The sequence below is a fragment of the Bubalus kerabau genome, chromosome 2 (assembly GCF_029407905.1).
Source record: "Bubalus kerabau isolate K-KA32 ecotype Philippines breed swamp buffalo chromosome 2, PCC_UOA_SB_1v2, whole genome shotgun sequence".
In the NCBI taxonomy this organism is placed as follows: domain Eukaryota; kingdom Metazoa; phylum Chordata; class Mammalia; order Artiodactyla; family Bovidae; genus Bubalus; species Bubalus kerabau.
In genome coordinates, this window is record NC_073625.1 from 114,847,609 (window position 1) to 114,874,282 (window position 26,674).

Here is a 26,674-nt window from a genome sequence, read left to right on the forward strand (position 1 = left end):
AAATATCATCATCCTGTCTCTGCATAGTCAGGCACCCGCAAGGGGTGGAGTCTCTTAGCTTCTGAGTGCTCTTCTGCAGCAAAGAAAAACATCCCTTTTTGATGTTGTGTTTGCTGCAGAATGTAAACATGATGCTTAATTTAATATTTACCATTCCTTCTTGATTCTCCTTCACTTCCACCCATCATGATTTGGGCTTTTGATCATGCCATTTCTCAAGAACTTCTGATGGAGTATTGAGAGGACTTTGTTGCTCTGAAAAGGGAATGTTGTTAATATTTTTAATATTGTATTTATATTGGTTATTTCTACTTTAATATATTTTAGGACATATAACATCTATGCACACTTCCATAAGATTTGGGAGGCTTTGCTTTATCCTTGTGCCAGCAATCATCAATAACTCAATTATTGGTACATTCTATCCAGTTGTATTTGATAATCCCTTGGGGTATGGAAGAAATGTTGGAATAAACTGAAGCTGCAGAAAGAAATTAGTTGAGAAGCGAAACAAATCTTCCCAATTGTCAATGTCAGTAAAACACCAGAATAGGTGAACTAGAGGTCCTTTTTAGCTGTTGAAGAATGAACGCTTTTACTTTTCCAGTTCTTTCTGGTTCTGGAACTTGGTAGTTCACTTTTGGAGGTAGGCAGTAGGGTTTAGTTTAGTGGCTCTCAAATGGAGGCAGTTTTGTCCTCCAAGAAATATTTGACGGTGTCTGGAGACGTTTTTTGGTTGCCATAACTCAGGGAGGGGGTGGCAACTGGAATTTTTGGGTAGAAGTCTAGAATACTGCTGAACATCTTATAATGCATAGGACAATAAAAAATTCTCCAGCTTCCAATTGTCAGTGGTGCTAAGGCCAAGAAGCTGGATGATCATGGGTTTTGGATCAGAGAGGCTCAGCACTAATCAGGGGTGGAATATTGAATAAATTAAATAATCTATGTCATCCTCAGTCTTCTGCAAAATGGGACCAAGAATGCTTATTTCACAGGTTGAGAGAATTAAATAGGAAAAACATGTAAATAGCATCTGGTGGTTTCTGACCCACATTAGGAACACAAGAAATCCTAGGTGTCCTTAGCTGTTGTTTTCATTATTAAGTGAATGTGATGGCACAGAGGCTGAGGGACTCTCCTGAAGGGGGACCACGCAGGGCCTTTGACATGAAGTGAAGGGGTGCTGGAGAGGCATCACAGTGGTGTGCAGGAGCCTGGGTGGAATCAGAAGGCTAGAGTCTGGGCCTTGGCTCTTTTTCTTTCATTCATTTCATCATTTGTTTGACAAATATTTATCGAGCGCCTAGTGCAGCCATGTGCTGTGCTCTGGGAGTGTATAAAATCATTGCAAGAAAGAATATAGAGCAGGAAGGAAAATGGATATAATTATAATACCCCCCTCAGGGAGCACTTGAAGTTAAGGGATGGGAAAGGGAGAAAAAGCCTGTGAAAGAGGCTGAGAAGGTCAGCTAAGAGAGAAGGAGGTGAACCCTCCCCATTGCTCTCTACTTATCTGGATGACTTGGGCGAGCGAGTAGCACCTAGAGTGTAAGATGAGGATGATGCCTGCCCCCACTCCAGTTCCCTTATAGGGTTGTTGAAAGACTCAAATAAGGCACTGTATGTGAAAGGTCTTTATAAGTTGTACAATTCTCTCCAAATTTATGTAGGTAGTTCTTTCCAAATTGAACATTGTATTACCCTAAGTACCCCTTCTGGCAAGTATTCTTTTATTAAACTTGACCTCCACGGGACCTTTTCCAATCCTTCTCAGTTTGGTTTCCCATGGGAACTGGATGGGGCACCCTCCTTGCAACAAATCAAGGCACTTCTTCTCCTCCACCAAAGTATAAAAATGCCAGTCCCTCAGGCCTTGGGCCACATGGCCCCATACCATCTAGAGAAGCCCAGCAAGAATGGGGGTCTTGCTTCCACTGAGCCTCAGGTGGGTGCAGTGAAGCAGTCTGTTCCTGCTCCTGCTCTGTCTGCATGCTGTTCAGACTCCTCCTGCCACTCCTTTGAGTGTGAATGACTGGCAGCAGAATAACTAGGAAATGATTGACAGCCACAGGGCTGTTGGATCAATAGAGCTACTTGAAATTGTGTCTGCTGTTGAGTGAGGGAACAGAGAGAATTAGCTGGGAGGACAGAGGAATTATTACAAAGAAGTAAAGAAGAAACCGTTGGAGAATTAGCTTCATCTCCTCCCCTTCTGTCCCATGGCTTTATTAGAAGAGAGCTGGATATTAGCTAGAAAACACAGATATGAGGGATAAACAAGTGAAAAGTGGCAAATGAACCGTGTCCTCGAGGAAGTAGTTACTTCTTGAGATTTGAAGGATGGGTAGACTTTAGATGGAGAAGACAGTGTTCAAACTGTTAAAAAAAAGGTGCAACCATCCATGGCATATCTGGGGACAGTCAGTGGTCTAGTTTATATGACTCAGAGGATTCAGGTGGAGGATCAGTGGGAGAGCAAAGTTAGAAGGGGATGGGGATCAAGTTGATTGATTGCTTCATTTATTAAACATTTACTGGACTCTTAGATAACCACGGGCTTTGAGTGACAGGCCAAAGAGTATGGTCTTTCTTCAGTTTGCTTTCAGGAACCACTGCAAGTTTCTGACTGGGGTGCTGATGTCATCAGGAAGATAAATCTGGCTGCCCTGCAGAGGGTCAGTTGCAACAGGGGAGGAACTGGTAGCCACAGCTGGACTGGGAGACCACTGTGAAAGGTTAGGAGGGTCTGAACTTGAGATGGCAGAGTTGAAATGGGGAGGCAGGGTGGCTATGAGGAAACTTATGGAGGTAATGTCTATAGGACTTGGTAACTTGGATGTAGAGGTGTTAAGGAAGAGGCAGGTCTCAAAGATGACTTCAAAGCTTAGTTGGGTAACGGGGAGGATGGAAGTACCCTAAATGAAAATCAGGAGTTCGGGAAGAGGAGGAGCAGCTGTGGGGAGGCAGAGGAGAGGGAGGATTTGGGAACTTTCTTTAGGACATGTTGCTTTTCAGGTGTCAGTGAAATAGCTTAGGGAGGTGTTGATTCAGTAGGCGGATAGCGGAGGGAGTCTGGAGCTTTGGAGGGAGGCCAGAGACGGAAATATAGATTTGGGAGATATCCGTAAGAAGTTGTGGCTGGAGCTATCAGAATAGATGAGATAATAAATGAAAAGTGTATACAGACTTAAGGGCAGAGGGCCAAGGACAGAGCTGTAGACCCAAGTGAAAGGCTGGAGGAGAACCAGGAAAGAGCAGGGCTTGGAAACAGTCCGGCCATCAACAGGATCTAGTGCTGCAGAGAGGCTGAGGGAGAGGGGACTGAACAAACCTTCTGGGTTCTGGAAACTGGGAGATCACTGGTAACCTTTGAAATAACATTCACTTGTGTATGGGAGGTGGAATTCAAATTTCAAGGGGAATAGGGAGTTGAGTGGATGGGGAGGAAGTGGTGGGAGTGCATATAGATGACTCTTTGGAAAAGTTTGGCTGTGAAGGGAAGGTTAAAAATAATAAAGTAGTTGGAGATGGGTAGCAGAGTTGAGGGGAGGCTTTTTTTAGGTAGAGAAGATCTGTGAATACCTAGGAGTGGGGAGGAGGGGGAAGGCAGGCTTGGGGAAGGGAATGAATATTTGGAAAAGAGGAGCAGTTGAAGGAAGAAGATCCTGGATGAGCACGTTGGGGTGGATCTCCAGGGTAGCTGGGGGTGAGCCTCGGGCCAGAGGAGGAGACTGGGGGAAGGCAGACCTCAGTCAAGCAGCCAGCTGGCCAGCAGCTCAGATGAGGGCATCATGTGCTTGGTCAATAACCCCAACAGAGAGAGCATCACCTGGCTTGGGGGATCAGGGGCTTGTGGTCCTGTGCTTGGGGTGGATAGTGCAAGCTGAGGGCAGCTGTGAAGTGGGTGAGCTGGGTTGGCGTGGCTCTAAAAGGTTCCTTGGGCAGAGAAGTTAGAAAGAGAGGTCCCAAAATAGCAATCCTTTTAGAAGTACTTGTGGCTTTCTTCTGCAGGTTGAGGTGGGATCTGCTCCAGGCTCTAGAGGGGTCTGTAGAATCACTTCCTACAGAGTGTGAGTCAGAAAGGGAAGTTGTCGGGGGAGTGGGGAGTGGGGGGGGTGTCGGGGGGTGGTGGTGGAGAATGAATGAGGAGAGGACAGAAGAGGAGGAATCAGGCAAGAAGTTATTGGGGCAGCTTCCTGAGGAGGGCTCATTCCTGGCCATCAGGTGCTCTCTCTGTCAGGGACTGACCTGTTCTGAATTTTCCGTTTCCTTAATGCCTCTGCTGCTGAGTCGCTTCAGTCGTGTCCGACTCTGCACGACCCCATAGACGGCAGCCCACCAGGCTCCCCCATCCCTAGGATTCTCCAGGCAAGAGTACTGGAGTGGGTTGCCATTTCCTTCTCCAGTGCATGAAAGTGAAAAGTGAAAGTGAAATCGCTCAGTCGTGTCCGACTCAGCGACCCCATGGACTGCAGCCTACCAGGTTCCTCCGCCCATGCGATTTTCCAGGCAAGAGTACTGGAGTGGGTCGCCATTGCCTTCTCAGGCTCTCAAACAAAGAGGAAGCAGACAGGGGTCATGGAGGAGCCTCTTGCCCATTCTCCATGAAGAGGAACGCTTCACACCAGAGGACAATGCCAGTGAGCACACCCATTCCTTTGGCCCCAAAGCCCTCCTTTCAGCTCTCATTTGGAGGCAGACCCAAGAACTGTCGTTTAGAGAGGCGTGTTATGTGGCCCTCTAGGGGACGGAGTAGGAATCCAGGGGATCCTGTGGATCCTATTACCAAAAGGTGGGCTCTGGGGTACTGGGTTTCTATTCCCTGGAGTAGGAGGAGGTGGAAATTTCCTTAGGTGTGGCTCAGTTTCAGAATCAGAGTCTTAGAACAGGAACTTACTGTGTGTCTTGTACAGGGTACAGCCTTCCTGAGATTCAGTTTCCTTATGTGTAAAATGGGTAAAAAATAAACAAACCTTACCTATCAGGATCACTTGATTTTGTAGCTATAGATTGTGATAGTTATCTTCATATTGTAATTAGTAATAGAAATGGGATCATACTTCTGGTAATAGAATATGACTATATATAATAGAATATGACCATATATATTACTAGTAAGACTATATTGCATATAATATCATATTACTGGTTAGAATTTCCAAATTATGCTGCAGTCGCTTCTTCCTCTCCCTTCCCCTCCCCTGTGATACCCTCCCATCTTTGCTCCCTCCTTTCCCGTCTCCTTCTCCCCTTCCCTCCTTCTCTCCTTTCCTTCCTTCTTTCCACATAGGTAGGGACGTGATTTTTAAGCTTGCAGTTAGTTATTCCAGGGCATGGCAGGCAGGGACTGGGAATGTGGCTATACTCTTGCCCTGCAGCCCAGGGACAATGGGCATCTATGGGGTATGGGGGTGGGGAAGCACAGTGTTCAGTTGGCAGCTGGACAGTGGACCTAGAGAGAGACCCAGGAGAATGGCAGATGGTTAATTGGATGTGACAAAAGGGGGCTAGGGGGAGGGGTCTGGGGCTCCTGGGGGATTCCTGTCTCTGACTTGTTAACTCTCCTGGAAAGGAGATTGTGGGAAGAGGGGGGAGTATCTTCAGGAGCAGTTAAGGGGAAAGATTGGCAGGACTCCATGTTGGGTCTATGGCCATGGAAAGACAGAGTGCCATTGGGAGTGATGTCACAGCTTCCATTTGTAGTGTGGATGCAAAATGTTGTCTCTGTACCCCAGGCCATTGGCACATAATGGGCTCAAATATTTGGATATAAAGAGAATGCTTAAGCAGTGATTGGAATGGTATAATTTTCTAGTCATTCTTCATGATCCTAGCCATTGCATTTTGACAGCTAAATATCATGATTACTTTTGATGAGAACTGGACGGGGACTGATCAGTTTCAGCAAACACTAGATTTCAGTGAGTGGATCTTTTCATTCATTCTTGCATTCATTCATATTCAAGTGTCAAACACCAGCCATGAACCTAATTAAGTGCCAGGCTGAGGCCATACCAGCAAGTTAGAAATCATCTTTCTGACATGGAGGGTGACTGTCTGGTGGAGTTGCCTGACACATAAACAAAGGATCGCATGCTGTACACTGAGAACAGAGAGGAAGGATCAACAGCCTCATCTGCATGGCTGTGGGGAGGATTCATGGAACAGGGGATGCTTATTCTGAAATAGCTGAAGAGATGGTAAAAATGAAGATAGACCACTGTTGAAGAGGTTTGCTAATAAAAGTAAGGAAAATAATGCAATGGTAACTGAAGGGGCATTTAGGGAGTACTGGTTGTCTTGTTTCTTGGTCATAGGAATGGTGTGATCTGTTTGTGAGCTTTCAGTGAGTTATAGACTTATATATGGAATTTTATGCATGCAAATTGTGCTTCAGTAAGTTTTTTAAAAAGTTATCAGGTTCGGTGAAATTTTGTTTGTTTGCTTTAAAGAGAGAGAAAAATCTTTCAGTGTTTGAGAAAAAAATCACGGGAGGAAATAGTGGTAGACACTGAAGGTGATAGAAAGTGGTATGTGTGTGGATAGGGTATCAGAGTGGGCACTACCTTCTTCAGAAGTCAGGAAAGGATGAGGTTCCCAGGCAAAGAGGTTATCTCCGGGATGGAGGGACACCTCTTCCTCTGTGGCTGTGGGGAAAAGACCAGGAGGTTTTCAGGTCAGATGTTTAGGTCAGATGGTAAAGTCCTTATTAAGCTATTAAGAAGACTGACTTCATTGTTCTCTGTGAATGGAATCCAAGATCCTCTGAAGGACTGCGGGGTGCTGAGATCCCGTAAAGAGAGGAGATGGATTGGATCCATTCTCTGGAGAATGGGTGAGAATTGCTTTAAAGAATGATCTGTCCAGTTGAATTCAGAGTGAGCTAGGTGTGCAGACTCCTGCATCTCGCTCAGCCCTGGAGCCTCTAGAGTAGAGGTGAAAACAGGGGATTCTTGAGTCCTTATCTGGTGACTTGGATGAGATGTCCAAGGTGGAGGTGAGCTGTACACTAGACTTGTTTGGACATTAGTTTCTTTCCAGAACTTTACTCAACATCGATGACTCCAAGACGTTTTGGAAGCCCCACCTTGGAAAATTGTCATGTCTGGTTTCCCCAAGTAGGCTCTACCTTTTGCTTTGGACTTGTCTGTCTTCTTCTCACCATTAACATAGTGCCTTGCATATACTTGCTTGATTAGTATTTGTTGGCTTGAATTTTTTTCTTTTTATAAGAGCTATTTATTGGTGTGCAGGTCATTTGGGAGTTTTATAATGAAACATTGTGCTAAGGAAATGAATCTGTTTTGTGTAGACAGGCAATTCTACCTTAAACAAAAAGACCTATGAAATCAATATTTATTGTAAAATATAGCAAACATTTGTTGTTTATCCTGGATTAATTAGAGGGGATCTTTTATTGCTTGCTTACAAATATCCCATAGGCACTGGAAAACTAACGAAGCACCCTTCTTTTGCAAAAATACACATTGTTGTTGTCATTCAGTTGCTCAGTCATGTCCAGCTCTTTGTGACTCCATGGACTACAGCACCCCAGGCTTCCCTGTCCTTCACCATCTCCCGGAGCTTGCTCAAATTCATATCCATTGACTCGGTGATGCCATCCAACCATCTCATCCTCTGTTGTCCCCTTCTCCTCCTGCCCTCAATCTTTCCCAGCATGAGGGTCTTTTCTAGTGAGGCAGCTCTTCATATCAGGTAGCCAAAGTATTGGAGCTTCAGTATCAGTCTTTCCAATGAACATTCAGGGTTGATTTCCTTTAGGATTGACTGGTTTGATCTCCTTGCAGTCCAGGGGATTCTCAAGAGTCTTCTCCAACACCACAGTTCAAAAGCTCAGCCTTCTTTATGGTCCAACTCACATCCATACGTGACTACTGGAAAAACCGTAGCTTTGACTATATGGACCTTTGTCAGCAAAGCAGCATCTCTGCTTTTTAAAATGCTGTCTAAGTTGATCATAGCTTTTCTTCCAAGGAGCAACCCTCTTTTAATTTCATATCCACATAGGGAAGTTCAAACATTCAAATGGATCAACTAAACAATATTGACTGAGTGTCTACGATGTGCCCAGTATTATGCCAGGTACTAAAGGAGTTACTAAAGGTGAGTAACAAATGGTCCTTGTCTCTGAAGAGTTTATAGTCCTTTGGGGTTAGGAGAAGATTGATACAGGGAAAAATGGCTCATTGGTAGTCAATTAGAAAGGGAATTTCACTCATTTGTTGATTCATTTCATATGTGTTTATTGTCTATAAGTTAAAAGATAATTTAAGTAGGTGGTAAACAAGGTTTTGTTTAGAGAGATTTGGTTTCCAATATACTTTCATAGAGCATTTATTTAGACATTTAGACTTTTTCCTAAATGAAGCCATTTCCCTGTTAGTTTAAATGTATGATATATCAGTATACATGTATCTATTGAGCAAAGTGAGACATTCATAAGCTAATACTCTTTATATGGGGTAATGAAAGAAAACAGAGGATGTGTCCCTTGTCTGGAGGAGTAAAGGCATTGATACTGTTGTAAGAAATAGTCACACAAAAGGAAAGTACAGGATGGTTTCAGGATGTTTAAAAGTGAATGCTCTTTCTCCCTCCTTTCCCCTGATGATAAGATAAATTCGACTGACATAGGTACCTGTTACACATGCAAGTATGTATTTATCACAAATGCGTAGCTTTCTTTCATATTTTGACAAAAAAGAGAATTATGCTATCCCTTTTATTCTGCAATTTGTTTTTATCACTTTGTAATTGTGGACATTTTTCCATGTCAGTGCATATGTTCTACCTCGTTTGTTTGGAGAGTTGTGTCACATTCTGTTGTGTGGATATGCCCCATTTTGTTTAACCATTCTCTTAATGGTGGACATTTATAACCCATCTTTTCTGAGGACGAGTGTTTGTTCTGGAACATTATTTGGTCCAAAGAGTAGCAAGAGCATCACCCATTATTTAATCTCTTTCAGAGGTGACGGCAGGACAACCACAGGATCAGGATGCTTCGTCTGCTTTTATTCTCAGGAAGGAGGGAGAGCAGCCAGTCCTGTTCTCTGGAGGCTAACTTTCTGTGCAGTGTTCACTGACGCTTTTATTAATGACATTTAAATAAATGGTAGAGGCCATTCTTGGCTTCTTTTGCTGTATGCCTTTAAGTGACTTAGGAGCCAGATTTGCAGTCACAATTAGCCAAAAAAAAAGGCCACATGTGTTTTGTGGGTTTGAGTGAAAGTTAATTCCAATACCACAGGTATGGAAGTGCTTTAGGTTGTGTGTGCAAAAGCCATAGTTTGTGTTTGGCTAGAAGAATCCAAGGATGTGATTCAGGAGACCTCGGTTTCCAATTCTACCCGCAACTAATTATCCCTGTGACTTCGCCAAGCCAGTTAAAATGTCTGTTTTTACAGATGGGACCTGTCTTTCCTCATCTGAAGAGAGAGGTAAACATACTTGCCCTGCCATACATCATAGGAGCATATGAGATAAAGCGAGATAACAGAAGGAAAATACTCTGGACAAATGAAATTGCTGAGTCAATGAAAAGGGGTTTTTTCTGCTGCCTTTCTCTGGGGTCTCCCTTGGTTTTGAGTGTGGTTGAAAGCTGAGCCAGGGGACTTGGATGGCAGTGACAGCTGTACCTCCTGAGGACTGTACATTTTTTCACGTCTGGTAGGGAATTGGCTGCACCAGGGCTGGAGTGAAACGTTTCATGATGTGTTCCATTTGCTTTTGGAAAAGAGACATGTGTGTCTGAGTGGAAGAGTGGCTCATCTAACTGCCCAGAATGACTGGGCTTTTCTCTGATGGGTGACACTGCAGCTCAGTTGCACATTCCTTATCACCCAAATGTGCACAGAAAATGTAGCTTTAAAATTTCCTAATGTGCAGCTGATCTCCCCCCACCTCAACTTGGCTAGTTTGTAGTATGTCATGTGTTTTTAGACGACTGTTTCTTACAGGTTAATTTCCCATTCACTTGGGTTTTCTCCTATTTTCCCACTTCTCTTGATCTGGGTCTGTAGAGGTGCCCCTGTGAACTTGTGATAGTGGCGGGGGTAGGGGGAGAGGGGTACTTGGAGTCATGGTATGATGGTTGGATTCCCCTGGTCTTTGCCTCATAGGGGCGGGACTGGTCTGATCTGATCCCTGTACTTGTGTTTTCTTGCTGGGATATTGTCTGATATTGCTACCAAGCAGTAGCAATCATGTCCTGACTGTTTGTGGGGTCAAAGTCCCTGTGCATGGCAGCCTCCTAGTCCCGACCCCAGGGCTCTGCCTGCTCAGGTCACTGGCTCTCTGAGCATCTCTGAGTTCCATCATCAGGGAATGAAGAAATATGCAGATCCCCAGCTCACTCAGTGCCAGCTGTGAAAAGTCAGAACCTCTATGCCTGGCTTGTCTAACTATATACCCACTAGGCCAGTGCTGTTTCTTGCCATCACACCATGTGGATCAGGGTACGGGACTGAATGACAGCTGTTATCCTAGAGGCCTGCAGCCACTTCAGGAGTGGCCTGAGGGTTCTCAGGTGCCTTCACACCTGTTGAGGTGTTATATTCTAAAGCTGCCTCCTTCACCCCCAAACTCTGGTTGGGCCTTGAAGTGGCATATGGGAGGAAGCTGAGACCCTGGTGTCTGATCTCCTAGACTGGATTTTTGACACATTCCCCTGATACTTGAGGAAAAGGGCTTCCTCTCCTTCTCTTGTAGCAAGGATCTCCCTAATGTGACATCTTGAGTACTATTTACCTCTGTTTTAAAGTGATCTCCATGGTCAGGTCCACGCATTTTGGATCTTGATGTGTTGATTCCCACAAGAATGTGTCGAGAATTCAAGCTGAACACTAAAAAAAGTCCTACCCAGGATGTCAACAGCTAAACGTGAACACTTTCTCTATGCCTGCTGCTACAACTGTCCTGAACTTCCCTGAGGCAAGTAGATGCTTCTGATAGAGTAGGGAGGAGGTTAAATACACATAAGGACATGCAAAAGAGAAAAAGACATTGTATTTTGAACAGTGTTACCCTAGTTAAAATAATAGTTTTGGGGGAAAAAGGTTTAGAAAAGGGGCTTAATTCTGAGACTGTCTTCACTGGGATTCTGTCTACATACATGTATGTGTGTATGTGCCCATAAGCATGTGAACGAGGCATTGTTGATTCTCCCAGCAAGCAGTTAGTGAGCACTTCTTACATCCCGTGCACTGTGGTCCAGAGGGGAGTATCGCACAGTCTCTATCTTCAAGGGGCTCCCAGCTTTAGGAGGGTGATGGATTACTCACAGAGCTGCTCTGCTGATGCCTGCATTTCTGTCTGGTGTGTATGACTAACATTTGAATTAGGGGCCTCTAATGGGTCTGGATTCCCTCTTACCTTGCTAGGATCTGCTTTCTGAGTCTCTTCAGCCTCCTAAAATGACAAGTTACAGTCAGTTTTGCTTTTTCCAAATAAAGCTAATTCCTTTAACATCACCCTAGGTTTTCATGAATGTGTATTCTATAGAAATAAGATTAACTGAAATACATCATAAATAGGTAGAAAAATGAAGTCCAGATTGGGACTGTTGCTCTGAGTCTTTTGCCATGGAGTTGTTTATTGGCTGTTTTCTTTAACCAAAACTCTTCTGCTTCTTTTAACATAGGAAGACTTCAGTGTTTTATGTACTGTTCTTGGCTCCAGGGCTCTGGGGCTTGAGTAGCCCTAGTAGCTATGAGCATTATTTTTCATTTGACCAGGGTGAATGAGAACTCTATTCCTGGTAAAGGTGGCAGAAACTGGGAGAATGGCAAACAAGACAGTTCAGGAAAAACTAACAAAACAGGCAAATGGTGGTGTCAGGTGTTTAGGTTTAAGTGGAAAGAGTGATGGGCTGGGCATCCAGAGCCCAGCGTTGTGATTGATGAGGGTGGTAAATTCCTTTCCCTTTCTGAGACTGATGTGGGAGGTTAGTGAGGTAGTCTCAAAAGCATCTTCCATCTTAAACATTCTAAGCTAACTAGACCATAGTAAAGCCAGCAGGGATGGAAACCAGGAGGTAAGTAGTCTCAGGACCTTTATACCCTGGTTCCCTGAAGGTTTTCCATCCTTCTGAGGCCTTTTGTCTGAGCATCTCTAGACTGCTTGGTCAGACCCCTGATGCCAGAACTCACAGGTGACCCCACATCCTTGCTTGGTGATCAAGGGTTCTAATTCCCCTGAGAATCAACTGATGGTCAGCAGTAACTTAAAACTGTTTTGGTCTTTAGAACCTTTTGAAAGAGGAGCCCTGTTTCTGGGACTTCTGGGTCTGTGTTGAAAAGCCTACACTTCTCAGTCTGTTCCTTTGGACCCCAAGTCTGTCATTAGGGATGCGTATGAGCACCCTTGAGAATGCCCTTACCAGGGATCCCTCAGAGCTGCTCTGCCAGCTCTCTCAAGGCACGAGGAGGACTGACTTAATGATATTCCTGCCAGCTCATGTCCTTGAACTTTTCCTTTGAGTCACCTAGAGAAGACGGTGAAAGCAATCCAAAGTTTTCATTTCCCCAGGGCATGTGCAAACCCAGCCCAACCACATCATCTCAAGAGGAGGCACTGGGTAATTGAACTACTGTCTTGGCTTTCTTCTACATTTCTTCTTCCCAGAACTCCATCTTCTTTCCCTCACACTCTTTAGACTGTCAGATAACTCACATTTTGATAGAGGGAAACATTAGAGGTTTTTTTTTTTTAAGTACATTGAAACATCCCAAGTATATGATATGACTACACTAGCGGAATTCAGGGACATAAACAAGAGCATGGTGAAGCCTATTTTGACAGATGTGGTGGTGGTGGTGGTCATAGAGTAGGAGAGGCTTGAATGCATTTGGAAGATGCTCTCATTATCCAGAGTTGACAGGGTAGGGAGGGAATTCCTGGCAAAGGCAGAGGGTTTTGTGGGATCATGGGGAATTAGAGGTGGTGGGTGCTTTCACCAAGGCTGCCACCTCAGGAATCACACTGGAATCATAGGAACATTTCACAAGCTTCTCTAACTTTCTACTTTAAAGAGGTTTAACACTGCTGTATTCTTCAATCTCTTAAAACATTTTGAATACAGAAAATAAACAGAGTGTTGGAAGCCTGGACAGTTATACACCCAGATGCGTTTCCCCATAAGGATGGTGCGTGTACCTGCCTCTGTGTATATATGTGCCACGTGCATGTGTGTGTGTTACTCATGCTTTGGATACAAATGTGTGTGCTTCCTCCATCATACTTGGTTCTTGACACAGTATCATTTTTCAGCATTAAAATTCCCATCACCTCCCAGAAGTACTCCCTTTAGGATCCATTTCTGCTTGGCTCAGTGTGTGCAAACATTCCAGTGGGATTGATTGCTTGTGTCAAATTAATTTTTTTCCTTCCTAGGGAGAGTGTCTGCCATGTGCAAAATGGGGAAATCTCCAGGCCTCTAGCCAAATGCAAGCTCTGATAGATGAATAAAGTTGGGTTTGGGTCAAGAATTGGTCTAGGGAACCCATAGAGCCTGCACCTGGATGCTTAAGCTACCCTTCCCAGCATGCTTTGCAACTGTTCCTAGGCAACAAGAAAAGGAGACTAGGTATAGATGGCTGCCTATGAGAGGCTTGAGTCTTTTCAGCATCAGCCATGGTAGCATTTCCTCTTCTATGCCCCATCTTCCTGTTACTGCTTTATTTAAAACGTTGCAGAAGCCTCTGGAAGCAAATGGAGAATGTGCTATCATGCTCTGCCCGAGTGTATGCAAGCATCAGAGACCTCTGGGGGTGGTTTTCTTTTCTGCCCCAGTCCTGGTGCTTCCCTGCAGGCTTTGGAGAACCCTCAGAATACCCCTCAGGACTTTCCTAACATGTGGCCCCTAGATTCATGGTGCCAGAGATCTGGCCTTCCACACTGTGCCTGACTGAGTCCAGACACCAGACCAGGGACTTTCAGATTATCTTTCTCACAGTTGGAACCATTGATTTACTGACCTGTGAACAGCAGGCTGGGTTAGAATTTACTGTCCACTGATGAACTAATTAGTTTTTTGTCAGTATGAGCTTTGTGAGTATGTGATAAAGTCTCCCTAAGAATAGATGTGTATTCTTTTCCTATAATATGGAATTCTGGATGTCCTGCTTAGCACTTACTAACTTTAAGATAAACCTCGTGGGTTATGATTATCAGTAGGTCTAGCCAAAGTTTCTCTAGGAGTCTATTGTCTATAGTCTAGTTGACTGTAGCTCTTTAATTAGTGGGGTTATGGCAAATATCTTAGCTCATTCAGTTAACCATTAACCTCAGGACCTTTGGAACTTTAAGAAGGCGGCTAATGAATTCCTCATCCCAAAGGGTAAAAGTGCTAAATTTCTATATTATTTGGTATTACAGTTACTTTTGGGGGAGGGTGGTGGGATGTGAATTTTATTTGCCAAAAGCTTTTGTATAAAGTGGTAACGGAAATGAGTTTTAGCAGTTCCTGACAGACTCCACAGTGCCTCACTTCTAGCAGAGGCACACTCCAGACTTGGTTACACAACTGAGTGCTCTATAATTCTCATTGAATGGGCTTTCAAGGTGGCTCAGTGGTAAAGAATCTGTCTGCAGTACAGGAGAGGCGGGTTCAGTCCTTGGGTCGGGAAGATCCCCTGGAGAAGAAGACGGCAACCCACTCCAGTATTCTTGCCTGGGGAATCCCATGGACAGAGGACCCTGGTGGGCTACAGTCCATGGGGTTGCAAAAGAGTCGGACATGACTGAGTGACTAAACAAAAACAAAAATTCTCATAGAATGTGACTGTAATGTCTGATTTTTGAGCCAGGACCATTGGGCTACTGAAGGGTGCAGTGTTCACCGAAGTCTGCTGCTGTTAGCTAAAACCTTCTTCTGCCCTTTTCCTGATGCTGCTCAGTATGTCTCTTGAATCCAAGAGGAGATCATCTAAGTTATTCCCTTTGCTTTGGCTCAGTTACTAAGCTCTTACAGCCATTCAGTTGTTCTACCTAGTTAGTTTAGTTCTACCTAGTTTTTTTAGAAGACTTAATTTAACTTGTTATGCATAGAGATAATTTTCAGACCTCCCTAACTAGTCCATCTAGCACCACAGTAGGTATTGAATAAGCATGTTTGTGATTTCTCCTTAGGTTTTAACTGTCCTCATGACAAAGACCAAGGCAGATTCCCAGCTACAGTCCTCTCTGACAGACCCATAGCCAAGTGTGTGATCATGTGCTACCTCAGGTGTCCTGGGTCCTAAACTCTAGATTTGGCAGGATCTGACAGCAGGGGTGGCGGCATCAAATCCTACTCTAAACCTCTTTACGGTAGAGCGGAAGGCCAATCCTTTTAGGACTCCGTCAAGCACTCTGGTGGGTATCACTTTTTTTCCACGCTAAGACTTTTCAGTTCTACACTTAAATGGTTCTGCATCCAGGTACACACTCTATTCATCCCTTCCTGGACCCTCAATGTATGCACTACTGAGGCTTTGTTCTCTGGGACTTTTCCATTTCTGGGTTGTTGAATTCAGTTTGATCTCCCCATACATCAGCTTAAATGGGAGAGTCTTGTGAATTCCTGGAGAGCCTTTGTGGAGGTTAAGAACAAAGGAGGCAATTTATCTCTTTAAGTGTCAGGACTTTTAACCTTCTGTTTTTCATCCTCTACTTCAGGGTCTTTTAACCTTCTGCAGCCCCTTGCCTTGCATGTCATGAGTGTTGTGTGGTTGAGGCTACACTTTCCAGGCACTGCTCAGTCCTTGAAATGAAACTATATATGATTATCTGGTTTCCCAGGTGGCACAGTTGGTAAAGAATCTGCCTGCCAATACAGGAGATACAAGAGACTCAGATTCAGACCCTGGGTTGGGATGATCTCCTGAAGTAGGAAATAGCAATCGGCTCCAGTAGTCTTTCCTGGAAAATTCCATGGACAGAGGAGCCTGGTGGGCTAGAGTCCATGGGGTGACAAAGAGGCAGATGACTGAGCAGACACACATCTTTTTTTTGGGGGGGAGGGGTAGGAGGACTCCCCCAAACTGTGGCTCAGCGGAAGTTGGCCTAGCTTTGGGTGTCAGTAGGAATCTTCACAAGCCTTCCGGCTGGCTTATGGCACAGTGATGACCGCACTGTGGTACAGAGAGGCATGTCCCTGTTTGGGGTAGGGAGAGCTGCGTGTTGCTCTCAGCTCTGTGCTGGCCTGCACTGTGATCTCAGGCAGGACACTCACCTCTCTGAGCTTGAGTTTCTTCACTGGAGACTGAAGGTGCTGAAATGGATGATTGTCATTTTGAAAGTCTAGGGAATGATGTTGAAGCTGAAACTCCAGTACTTTGGCCACCTCATGCGAAGAGCTGACTCATTGGAAAAGACTCTGATGCTGGGAGGGATTGAGGGCAGGAGGAGAAGGGGACGCCAGAGGATGAGATGGCTGGATGGCATCACTGACTTGATGGACTTGAGTCTGAGTGAACTCCGGGAGTTTGTGGTGGACAGGGAGGCCTGGCGTGCTGCAATTCATGGGGTCGCAAAGAGTCGGACACGACTGAGTGACTGAACTGAACTGAACTGAAGGTCTCTTTGAGAATGTTCTTTAAGGGAGGTTTCTCCTCTGCTTATCTTAGCTCTAAGAAAATGCCAGTCCTTTAAAGATTGCCTTGGGAGGGTGCAGTAGGGAGAAAATCCCTTTTTCACATGTGACACAAAAGATTCAGAATAAATTGTCATTGGCTGATATCTGTCCCCAGCCATTAGACATTTAGCAACGACAAACTCCCAATCTTGCCAATCTCTGGGTAAACCGTACATGATAAATTCTGAACCAGTTATAGTATCCTTAGCTCATACTTTTATGAGACCTGCCAAATATTTATACACTCCCAAGAAAGTGCAGTCAACAATTTTGGGATACCAATAATCTATATATAACAACTACTCTTAAAACATGATTTGTTTCCTCTCCTAGTGTGTAAAGAGGATTTTTGAAAGGAGAAAAAATTTTTTTGAATTTTTTCAAAGCCTCCAACTTCTTTAAATTAAATATTTGGCAAATCTTCTTCCCCAGAGAGTTGTGTCTAGGCTGGCCCTGCCAGATCCTTTCCCTCCCTAGTAGAGGGAACGCTGTAACTTCCACTGATTTATCCTTTATCACATGTGGCTTGGTGAAGAGTTGGCTGGGAGGTCATCCTCAGAGTGCTTCTTGCTCCAGAGATCGAGCCTCCAGGACCATGAGTGTGTGCAAGATCAGTCATGTCCAACACTTTGGGACCCAATGGACTGTAGCCCGCCAGGTTCCTCTGTCTGTGGAATTTTCCAGGCAAGAATACTGGAGCAGGTTACCATTTCCTCCTCCAGAAGATCTTCCCGACTCAGACTGAATTCACGTCTCTTGCCTCTCTTGCATAGGCAGGTAGTTCTTTACCAGCTGAGCCACCGGGGAAGCCCTGTATCCCGTTCTTTTTCTTAGGCTGCCCCCATTGCACTCCCTATTCTGCCTCTCTGTCTTCAGATGGTATGGATATTCTGGAAACTGGGCTGAGGATGAGAAACTGGGAAATAACCACTAAGATTAAAGGTCAAGAAATTCTCAAAGTGTATAGACTGACAAGAGAGGGTGGTCAGGTTGGAATGCACCCCCAAGGACAGCAAAGGGCTGGGGACAAGGAAGGTAGGTAACAGCCAAGTAGGTGAAATGGAATAAGGTTAGTCAAGGAGAGTAGGGAAAGACCCACCAGTCTCCAGCGCACCTGCAGGAGCTGAAGGGGCAGCCGGACGGAGGAGAGAGTATGTGCGTTCTCACTGCAGCGGTCCTCATTGATTGAGCGCTCTGGCCCTGGCCCCTGGATGTGCAGGCACCAGCTCTCAAGCAGAAGGAGCCCACTGAGAGCACTTGGCTGGGACATACTTCTTGATGTCATCAGTTCCCATCCCCATACCTCTTTCTGCATCAGGTCAGCCCAGGAGGTTCTGCTGTTTGTGAGGCTCACAAATGTCCCCTCTATTGAATGAGCCTGCTGGTGCCCAGGCTTATTCCCTAAGCCTGGGGTTATGTGATTCAAGCCATCTTACAGTATTAAGAAAGTGAGACACAAGGCATCCAAATTCCCCACAGAACATTATCCTTTAGCCCTGGAGGGTCTTTTATATGTAAATTCCTCCTTCATTTCATGGTAACAGAGCTACCTGTATGTCTTCTGTCTCTTTGGCTGCTGCCACATCTTTGTGTTCCTGAAGTCTTGGGTAAGGTTAACTCATTTCGATAGGTGGGCTGGATATTCTTTCTGGCCACAAATAAAACAGGTTGTGACCTGAAGAGTCCCATTTATCTTCAAGCTTTTATTCTGCCAATATAGAAGTCCTTGATTGCTTTTTGATCCAGACTCTTCTCTCAGGTTTTTTTTTTTTTTCCTTCCCTCTCAAGCTTGAATGTTTTGAAGTTACCCATCTCCCTGTGGTGCCAGAGAGCTTCAGCCTTATCTGTGGCCTGGCTCAGCACTGCAGGCTTCATAACCTTGACCTGCAGTTGGGTTTCTCTGGGAATTCTTCCTGGAATTGTTCCAGCCCAATGAAATCAATGAGCTTTCCTCTGGTATCTGTCTTTGCATCCTTCACCTGTGGATTTAACATCTCCTTCAACCTTTTCCACATTGGACTATCCATCCTCCAGGCTGAAGATGAAAGGGTCTAGATTGACTGTGTTTTATTTTTTAGCATCCACATTTAATTTTGAACTTTGGGGGAATTCCTTGGTGGTCCAGTGGTTGACTGTGCTTCCACTGCAGGGGGCTCAGGTTCAATCACTGGTCATGGAACTAAGATCCTACATCCTGTGCAGCATGGCCAATAAATAAATAAATAAATATTAAACAATTTTTTTGGAACTTTGGTAGTAGCCTCTTCAAACATAATGAGAGAAATGTCCCTGGGTCAGTTGTTGGTGTATACCTGGCTGAGTCTAGCTCTGGTTTCACTGGGTATGTGCACCTCATCATCCTCACCCTTGTCCTCTCCTTTCAGAGACTTTCACTATGTGAAAGAAAGTATAGTGCAGAGGCTCCCAAACTTTCTCGGCTCATGCTTCTGTAACATCTCACTAATTTTTTCATGGCACCCCTAGGCCAAGCAAGGACTTCATAGATCTGTTTATTAAATATTTAGGTCCAAAAAACTTAATAAGTATGTGTCCTAACAATATAGTAGCCATTTGAAAAAGTAATACACATAAATGGAAAGGAAAGTATTTTTTTATTTCATTCTTAAATAGCCATGATTACTCATTACTGAGGTGGATGTCCCTTTTGGGCACTGCACAGCTCAGAACTTGGAACCAGTTTGGATATTACTTTCTTCATTTCCTGTTCTGTATTTATTTTTGTACTGCACTTGGTTTTTTCATAGCAACTGCCCCACATCTAGTTTTGCAAAGATACGATGTCATCAAAAGGAATGGAGTGTAACTTAATGCTGTGATTGAGAACAGTCTTGTGCTAGTTGCTCATGTGGTATCTGACGGGTGTCAAGCAGTGATGTATTTCCTTCAAAAAATTAAATATCCCATGGAGCACCTATGAATTTGCTATGGTGCCCCAAGGTATCTTGGATACACAGTTTGGGAGCCATGGGGATGATGGTATAAATGTTGGGAAATCTTTTCTGGGGGTGATGTTAATCCTTTTATCTCCTCAACCTCGTTGTCATTCTCTAGGTTGCCAGATATCATCTCCTGGGAATTCCTTTGCTTCTAGGTGGCCTTGGTTCTCAGGGCCTCTTCTTTTCCATTCTCCATTAGCATTGCTGACCATTCTTGAGGCTGATTGGTACCTATCCTAGCAGGGATTCCTTTCACAAGAAGGGCTGGGTCTTGCTCCCTCAGTGTGAGCTGAGGGTGAGGTGAAAATAGCACCAAGCAGGTGAGTTGGGGTGGGGCTGGAGGCTGAGGGCCGGGACCAGGTACATAATTTGCAAGCCAAGGTGCAAAATGAAAATTCGAAGTCTCTTGTTCAAAAACGGAAAAAGTGCTATTGTAGTTGCTAAAATATAAAGCCTTTCCTTTCTCCCATGGTGTCTCTCTTCACCTGTCATGATGTTTTAAATTTCTATTTAATGATGTGCTCCCTTAGCACGGGATACTCAGGGGGCCATTCAGACCCTTACTGGAGCCGGGACCCCTCTGCTGTAACTTGGTGCATGTGGCCTCTGGACTGCTGGGATCCCCCTTCTGCCAGCTGCGGGACTGACCCTTGGCCAGGGGCAGAGAAGTTGGGCCAGGCGTCTCCCCTTCCCATGGGCCCACTTCTTCAACCCAGAGCGGACGGGCCACCACCAAGAGTAGTGAAAGCACAGGGGCATGCTGGCTACCTGGACTGCAGCTAGAAGAGAGGCTTGCTCCTTCCAGTCGCCCTCTGAGCTTGCTGTGGTGTGGCCAGTTCAGGGGAGGAATGGCTGCCATGTTCTGCCTTGAGATGTTGGGGGTGTGTGTGCCTGACCCTCACCCCCCAGCCTATTTGTGTCCAGGTTTCTGCCATGGGACAGGGATGGGGTGGCCAGACAAGACCTGGAGCCCTGGAGGGTGGGGGAATGGGACCCTGAGAACCCACCTCTGGAAGGTGGCTTAAGTAGACTGTGAGTAAGCCTGGGCCTCAGCCCCCTAGCGAGTTCTCCCTTTTCCCATCAGCTTTCCCTTACAAAACACATACTCTAAGATTGAATTATTAAGAATTTTGAGACAGTGACCACAGAACATCAAATCCCAAGCAGAGGGCCTTCTCAGTGTGGGATCCTGTGTGACTACATACCCCCAAGGTGGCTTTGCCGACGGTAGGATTCCTACGTGGGTAATGGGTACCCAGACACAGCCACTGATGACACTTGCCCCTGTCACAGGGCATGCTGCCTGCACATGGGATGTCCCAAGATGGATGGAAAAGACTGAGCCAGTAAGTTTTGTGTGTGTCTCTTTCTCCAGAGAAGGCCTCTAAGCCTGGGGGAGGCAGGTATAGTAGACAGTTCTGCCTTGTGACTGATGAAGCTGAATTCCTTGGTGATTGAGGAATTCACTAAATGGTGGTTCCTTGGCTGTGCTCACGCCTCTGGAAATATTTACAGCCAGTTTGTACTGAGTGCTCATCACGTTTCAGGCATCATGCTAAGTGCTTTCTTGTCCTTTCTTTCCTACTTTCCTGTAGGAACTCATGAAATGCTCATCATAATCCCATTTTACAGATGAGGAGACTGAGCTTAAGTGACTTGCTCAGCATCCTGTGGCATGTAAGTGATGGAGCCCAGAGGTGAGGTCAGACATTGTGGTGCTAGGAGCACCCAGCACCTCTGAGCTAGGAGGCCATTCTTCTGGGTGTCATTCAGTTTTGTTCATAGTAATGGTGCCCAAGTGCATTTATTTCCTGATTTAGACAAAACCCTTTGGTTCTACGTGTATTTCCAGACAAGGACATTCATTTTTAATTGGGAAGTTTTCTTCAAAATGAAATAATCTCCTAATTTTCTAACTATAATTTCAAGAAAAGTGCACGGCTAAATCTTTTAAAGTGCTTAAAAATTTTTTTGTCATCTCATTACATTTTTCACCATGGATGTTTTGGTAACAGGGCTGCAGTTGCAGGCTCATGAGTCCTGCTTTGGTCTGAGTTCCACCCCTGCTGGCTGTCAGCAGGTGATTAGTGGCCTGGATCTGGAACCAGTGATGTAGCAAGTCCATTCCCTTCGCACAGTGTGGCCGAGGAAATCAGAGGTGCTCAGCTTTCTGTGGCACAAGTGCTCACTGTAGAGAAATAGACCATTTATTTAGAACAGAAGGGCAGTTATTTCACTTTCTAAGACCTTGCTACTCAAAGGGTGGATTGTGAATCAGCAGCGTCAGCATCACCTGGGGTTAGAAATACAAGGTGTCAAGCTACCCGCCCCGCCCCGCCGCCCCGCCCCCGCTGCTGCCCCGAATTGCTGAATCAGACTCTGCATATTAAAAAAAGCCTCATGTAATTCATTTGCAGGTTAAAATCTGGAGAGTACCATTTTAAGCTTGTGTGTGTGTGCATGCATGGGCATATTAATTTTGTTTACTTCTGTGGAGAAAAGACAGCCTTTGTCATGTTAAGCATTCTGCCTTAGACTTGTGTGGCCTTGGGTAGGTAATTAACCTCCTCTGAGCTTCAGTTTTTCTTTGTTAAATGGAGGGGTGAGACCGGATAATTTCTGCAGTGCATCCCGGTTCTATGGTTTTAGTAGAAATCCCTATGCAACAGAGCCTTGTAACAGTTTATTGCTTCTATTTAAAGTCACCTTTGGGCATTTACACATTTTTAGCCCTGTCATCTTTATCCTGTACCCAGCTGCTGAGACCCAGTTTTTTTCCAGAATGTGACTTATGATTATTTGTATCAGAATCACTTGGGGACATTGTTGAAGCCCAAGCTCTAGAGCCTGTGCTCTAGAAAGCCCTTGCACAATAAGACCCAGTGCAGAAAAAAAAAAAAAAAAAAAAAAAAAAAAAATTAAAAAAATGCAGATTCCTGGGCCCCAGGCTTCCTGAAGTGGAATCTGGGAGTGGATCCTAGAAATCCGTATCTTTAACCTCTGTGTCCAGTGTAGGTGCTAATACTCCCCTGTTACTTTCTAAGGATAAATCTCTGCTGCTTCTCATTATTTTCTCTCTCTCTCTCTTTTTTTTTTTTTTTGACATTGTACACTTCCTTGGTGCCTTAGGAAAATGGAGGCACAGTGGAAGAAAGGAGGCTGTTTGGAAAGGGTGCTGATTAGGAGAGGGGTGATGTCAAAGGTGTGGAGACAGTAGGTGGTTCCAGACAACGCAGTTGTCTGGAACACATTGGGTGTGTGGGGCTAAATGTGTAGAAAGAGGGTTGAGCTTTGCATTTGGGAGTGCCTGATGCAGGACTGGGATTCTGAGGGATGTGAAGGAGAAAGGCTGCCATGCATTTCAGTGTGAGGAGGTGTTTCTGCACAAGGCAGGGAGCCTTCCCAGGAGTTGGAGTCCCTGGCTGCGCAAGGAAAGAACTAAACGGACAACTTCAGGACAGCTCAGATTTAGAGGGTTGGGAGGGACTGAGGAGCCCAAAAGACAGCCACAGAGAGTGGGAGAGGCAGAAGGAGAGCCAGGAGAGCTCAAGGGGAGAACCCCAGGAACGAAGAGCATGGACGTGGTCGCCAAACACTGGAGGCCGGTCAGTCTGCCTCCAGGAGGACTCATGTGTTTGAAATGAGGGTTTGATGTCTTTAAAGGTGTCATTGGCAGCCAGATGGTACATGATTGAAGAGGGCAGTGGGAAGAGAAGCAGAGGAGGGGAGGGCAGCGGGGACTGTGTTGGGGTGATGGCGCTGCCGGCGCCTTCCTAGAGGGATGAGCCACTGGGACGCTTTGATAGCGGGTTTGTCCAGGGTGCAGAGGCAGTAGTATCACCTCCGCATTGGGGGTGAATATCTGCCCTTGGTGCCCACATAGTGCTCCACCCTAGTGCCTGTGAAATTGCCAGCTCCTGAAGGAAGTGATGCGATGGGGGGAAATGGTTGGTAAAAACACAGATATTCTCGGCCAGTTGGCAAACATTGGGAGCAGCAAGCTGGAGGCAAACAGATGTCAGTATTTAGAACAAGATGTTTGGACATTTTGAAAGCAAGAAAGTCCTTCTCTCTGCTCACTTCCAGGAGGGATTGGCAATTTTCTTCCTTGCCGGAACTTTGTTGACTATTTAACATAATTCAAACACACTGTAGCTATATTTGGCAGATGGTCAACTTCTCTAGGGAGCTTGAGTCATGGACATCATCAGGTTATTTCAACACGCGTTTCTTGAGGTGTACCATATGTAAAGCACTGACTTTGGTGTGGCAGGGATCGAAAAAAGCTGGGCCAAACCTTCAGGAGTCATGGTATAAAAGAATTGGCATACAGAACACTCAGAAGGGGCAGGCTCACTTCTCTATATACACAGACTCAGTTTTCAGGATGCATGGTGTTTTCCAGTTACTTTGATTATCAGGTGAGCTACTGAGATGCGACTGGGGATTTTTTTTAAGTAAAGAAAAATAAAGAAAAACACTCTCATGCCGTTAGCAATACACAGAAGGCGGTTTGGGGAGAAGTGCTAGAATTCATTTGACCAACACTTACTAAATGACTGATATGTGACAGGCTTTGTGTTAAGGATTGAGGGTACAGAGATAAACAAGACATGGTTTTAGCCTCCGGAGCTTGAAGTCTAGCAGAGGAGACAACCAAGGAAACAGATAATTACAGCTCATCATGATACATCCTGCAGTCAGGTCATCACAGGATGCTAAGGAGGCATAGATGAGGATGTCAAACTCAGGGAGTGATTTTGATTAAGCCTTAAAGGACAAGAAGGAGTTTAAACTGCTGAGAGATAGCAAGAGACTTTTTAAAAAATATCAGTGTGTGTAAAAAGCTGTGATTCCGTTGGCAGCCCTTTACAGGCAGGATATACATTTTGGTGTTTAGAGGTGAGTTAAGGACTTCGGCTCCTGAGTAGTATGCAGCCAGACTTAGCTGATGCCCTCTTCTCTGAACTCTTCTTCTTCTGCTTCTCTCTTCCTCATCTTTCTTCTTCATCAGAGAGGTTGGAAGTAGGACAAAAAGGAACAGTAATGGTGACCTGTTCTCCTTGTCAACCCTCCCTCCCCACACACTGCCCACCTTGGGTGGGAGAAGACCTAAAGGTTTTTGAGAGGGTGCCCAGAGAGGGCATCTGATTAGGAGCTGATTGGCTGGGCCCTGAGGAAGAGAACGGGGGTATGTTATCAGGACTGCCTTTGGTTGGCATCTGGACTCTCAGAAGTGGCCATCGGTGCCTGGAGTGACCCAGCCTGGCCTCCCCTTTCCACCTGACACCACTTGAGGTGTGCACACATTGTTTTCAGGACAAGAGTGACAGAGGCAACCACCTGGAGCAAAACTTGCCAGTTTCCTTCCTCTTGGCAAGAACATTCCCCCTAGAGAGACCCCCGACCATCTCTTCAGGAACCTCCGCACCTTAATCCTTTTCCTTGAGCTGCCCCCAGTGACGTGAACAGTGCTGAGTGCGGTGCGTGCGTCTGCTCCGACACAGCCGGGGCTGCGGTGCAGCTGTCGCTAAACTGGGGAGATTGGTCTTTTCCACCAGGGAAGACTGGTTTGCACTAGATTTATACAAGGACTGAGTAGAAGGAGAACTAGAGTGAGAGAGATTTTTCATTTAAAAAGACTATATAAGTAGGAAAAGTACAGCGAGGAGCAGATAGCATATTGGTGCTGGGGGTGGGTGCAGCATGTGAACTAAAATTGGAATAATTCAGATGCGATCTGACTGGCCATATGTGAGGCCAACAGGCGAACTTGAAGAGTTCTGCATTTTGTGGGGACAGTTGGGGAAATTTGAATATATCTAAATTTGGTTATTAGATAATATTAAGGAATTACTGTTAATTTTGTTACATGTGATTAGTGGTATTGTGGATGAGAAAATCTATATTGTATTTATAGATGAAATGTTATGATGTTGCAAATCACTTCGAGATAATTGTATAAAAACTATGAGGCAAATACGGCAACAAGTTAGTAATTGGTAAATTTAGGTTGTGAGTATATCGGGATGAATTCTACTATTCTTTCTATTCTCTGAGATGATTAAAGCATTTCATAAGAAAACATTAAGAAAAAGTGTAAAGGCTCTGGTGCCAGACTTGAGGGGCCTGAGTTTCAGCATGTGGCTTGACCTCTATGCCATTTCTTTCATAAAGTGGAGTGGGATGATAAAGGTACCTGCTGCAGAGAGCTGTAGAGACTGAACTGTGTAACACACAAAATGCTTGGATTGGTGTCTGGTCCACAAGTGCTCAATCACTGTTTCATCATTATTATTACTATTATTATTAAAAAGAAACCATTTCAACAAGTAGAGATGTTAAACTTAGACTGGAACTGAGAAAGAACATAAGTTCTCCGGAGGCCAAAGGAAATCCCACCCCTTGTGACAACATGAATGGACCTTGAGGGCATTGGGCTAAGTGAAATCAGTCAACTAGAGAAAGACAAATACTGCGTGGTATTGCTTATATGTGGAATCTTAAAAACAACAAAAAAAAAGTTAAACTCTTAGAAATAGAGAGTAGAAAGTGGTTACCAGGGGCTGGAGGATATCTTGGTACAGATTCAGTTGTACAGTGAATAAAGTCTGAGGATCAGTGTACGTCATGGTGCCTGTTGTTAACAATGCTGTATTGTGCAATTGAAATTTGCTGAGAGAGTAGAACTTAAATGTTCTCATAAAAACAGATGAATATGTGAAGTGATGGGTATGTTCACTAGATGGGGGGAATCCTTTCACCATGTATATGTGTAACAAATCACCATGATGTACACTTTAAATATCTTACAATTTTGTATGTCAGTTATACATCAATATAGCTGAAATTAAAAAAAAAAAAAAAAAGAGGCCAGACAAAAGCATTCAGTTTGGGTCGCCTTCAGTTTGTGGTGAGTCCAAGGGGGCAGAGTTGGAGCTGGGTGTGATGGGGCTCGGGCAGCCCTGATGACACTGTTTTCTCTGGCAGGGTGGGCTGGGTGTTGTCAGGGAGAGGCTTATAAATAGGAAAACATTGACATGAGGGGCAATAAGGCCATCTCCAAGGAGAGACGTTG

At 44.9% G+C, this 26,674-nt stretch overlaps 1 protein-coding gene across 16 annotated transcripts in view; it reads left to right on the forward strand.

Moving 5' to 3' along the window:
• KALRN (kalirin RhoGEF kinase) overlaps positions 1-26,674 on the forward strand; it is a 705,836-nt gene that overhangs the window by 15,371 nt on the left and 663,791 nt on the right. The window lies entirely within an intron of this gene.